At 43.2% G+C, this 2,806-nt stretch overlaps 1 protein-coding gene across 3 annotated transcripts in view; it reads right to left on the bottom strand.

The window, feature by feature from the left end:
- Positions 1 to 6: 6 nt before the first annotated feature.
- LOC113215113 (uncharacterized) overlaps positions 7 to 2,806 on the bottom strand; it is a 6,730-nt gene continuing 3,930 nt past the window's right edge. Inside the window, exons 2-5 of one of the 3 annotated variants that reach the window (XR_008012191.1) lie at positions 1,930 to 2,245; positions 1,657 to 1,844; positions 591 to 929; positions 7 to 510 (exon numbers count right to left, since the gene is read on the bottom strand). The gene's annotated coding sequence lies outside the window, so the exon portion shown is untranslated. The remainder of the gene's footprint in view (positions 511 to 590; positions 930 to 1,656; positions 1,845 to 1,929; positions 2,246 to 2,806) is intronic. The other 2 variants (XR_008012192.1, XR_008012190.1) reach the window with 2 other exon arrangements.

Raw genomic sequence — 2,806 nt, forward strand, 5'->3', positions numbered from 1 at the left:
TGAAAACAGGGGGAAGACAGAGTTGAAGTGCGGGGGGGGGGGTATCTTTTTCAGAGGTAGGTACATTTCCCATGGATAGATAGAAATACCACGGGTAGGTAGAAATACCATGACACACACTTTGAGCAGCGCGAGGGGCGCCTCCCCGGCTGCGGAACACTCACACTTCACATTTCACCACACTTCACAAAATAACATGCCCACAAGACATGGCGAGATTGAATTACAAAAATGGCTCAACTGAGTCTCATTAAATAGTGCAAAGCACTAAACTACTCCACAACACTAGTCACTCCATTTTGGATCTTCCACGTTGACTTGACGAGGAGGGGAAGGGGGGTGAAGCGTCGGGACGGAGCGGCCGTGGGCAAAACGGCCATGGTGTGGGGGGCCCAAGCATGGCTTGGCCTCCAGCATCATGATCAGCGGCAAGCAGGTAGCATCGGTGGCGGCAAGGCAAAGGGGATTTAGCCCATGACTAGGGACAGTACAGCCCCGTAACTCAAAGCCCTGTTGGAAAATCATGGGGTGAATATTTTTGACGCGCCAATCAACATACTTTTCAATAGTAAACTTGCCGAGATGCATACCTTGCGGGCTTGTATTGAGCGAGTACTTGAGAGCGACAGGAGGACACATGATGGACGAGTAGGTGAAAATTCGACCCGACTCTACAACGTTTTCACGGGGTTAACGCGACTTGGCTGCGCGCGTCCGACCCGACCTGTCTGGCGTCTCAGCGGTGACTGACGAGGCAGCACAACCGGAGAGTGTCGGCGGTCCGTCTGCCTGTCGCTTCGCTGGCCGCTTGCTGTCTGACCGCCCTCACTGGCGGGAAAGGTGGCTGGTGGGTTGCCTACCCATACGGCGCACCGGCGTTTTGGCACGGGCCCGTGACAGCAGCAACATTCAAGTTGAAACATTCAACCCTAGATATACATTAATACGTAACATATGATACAATTGTACAAGAGAACAATACAAAATATTAAGATACAAACAAAATTATGGTTTCCATCAAGTTATGAACTAGTCATTTTCAGTAATATTGCAACTGGGATTCAGTCAAAAAGAGAACCAGATATAATCTTTGGGTCATTACAAGAATAGCTGCAACATTCAACCCTTCATATACATGATTCGTTGATGTTAACACTTAAAATAGAATAAAAAAATACTTGGGTCGTAAATAGGATCCATTATTACTCCACAAATCGACGGCTCCCTCCTAAAGAATACGTTATGTACGATACGTCTCTAAAAGATACGTTATGTGGAGTACGCGTCTAAAAGATACTATCTGTTTTGAGCTTTCTTGCAGCACATTTTCGGCAGCCGTTTAGGATCAAAACGGGGTTGAAATGTGGTGCATCAATGGTTTCAGATGACAGTTCAAGTCCCCATCTGCATATTTCAGCCATTGGAACAATTGGTTTGAACTTCTAACAGATGTGGATCGCCTGCCAAAACTGACCTCCTGATAACCTCAAAACTAGTAGTATCTTTTAGAGACGTACAGAACATAACGTATCTTTTAGAGACGTACCGTAACGTATTCTTTAGGAGGGAGCCGTCGAAATATCTTCAACAAAGAAATCAGTCATAAAAAAAAAATAAACGGAACAAAATAATCATAATTTCTTCACAAATGTATACCTAAGATTGATTGGAAGTATCTTTAGAGGAACCAGATTGATTTAGAGGTTTGTCAGTGGATGATGCATCGCCGTTTTCTTCATCCTTGCTCTTGTTAGCAGGTCCCTCATTGCTGCTGTTCAGGCTATCTTCAAAAACAACTTCTGGGATGTCCTCCCAATTTTTATATTTGATTCTCATGTCAGGACCTGTAAACGCAAAACATTGCATCACACAACAAATTAAGATATACAGATAAAGAAGCTGCAAGAATAAATAAAGAAAGTAACTTACTGTCTTCAAGCATATCCATTCTAAAACTGCCATCATTCATTACTTCGCGAAAAGCAACAAAGGGATAAGCTTTCTTCTTGATGTCTGCCTTGAAGTGTTCGATATCTTCAGGGTCCAGCTCTTTCAAATATTTGGTTGGCAACTGGACCTTCCAGCAGACATTCTTGCTCGTCCTTAGATGAGCCAACTCGCCCGAACCATACTTCGTGGTGTGAATCAAGTCGTACATTTGATATGCCTTGTTTAGTTCTAATTGCCTCATTGAACAAAATCCCGTGTGGGTGGCATTCTTATGAGCAAACTTCTTGTATGGACTCTGCAACAACAAAAATATACTGGTGAGACAAATTATTGAAGCAAGAATTGTCACACCCGATGGAGTAACGCAGTACGTTATAGAAAAAAAATACTCTACGAAAACAAATGTGTGATCAACCCTAACAAAATAATGACTATAGCTTAGTTAACACTAGAACTACCGGGATTTTCGTATACCTAGATCTACCGGAGGGGTCATTTTGACCCCTTAGTGCTATTCTGCCGTTTGAGCTGTTCAAAGACTGCGGCTTTGGTTACACAACTTCTATTTTCGATATTTTTGACCCTTGATGCAGTATTTGGACCTACGGGGGTCCCTGTGTGGGGGTAGGTAGGCAACCCGAAAAGGAGGAAATGCAATTTTTCACAAGTTTGACAGATTTTTTCGCAATTTTTCGTTTTGTTTCGGGTAAATTGCATAGGATTACAAGGAGAAACAATTATTCTCAACATTTCAGCATAGCCTGTGTTTATTTTAGGCTGACCAACAACCGTAAACACCGCAAATACGGTAAGTAATTCTGAAACTTTGGTTCTGCGAATAAATCAGTATACAAAT

Source organism: Frankliniella occidentalis, unplaced genomic scaffold (genome assembly GCF_000697945.3).
Source record: "Frankliniella occidentalis isolate FOCC.00 unplaced genomic scaffold, Focc_3.1 Scaffold633, whole genome shotgun sequence".
NCBI classification, from domain to species: domain Eukaryota; kingdom Metazoa; phylum Arthropoda; class Insecta; order Thysanoptera; family Thripidae; genus Frankliniella; species Frankliniella occidentalis.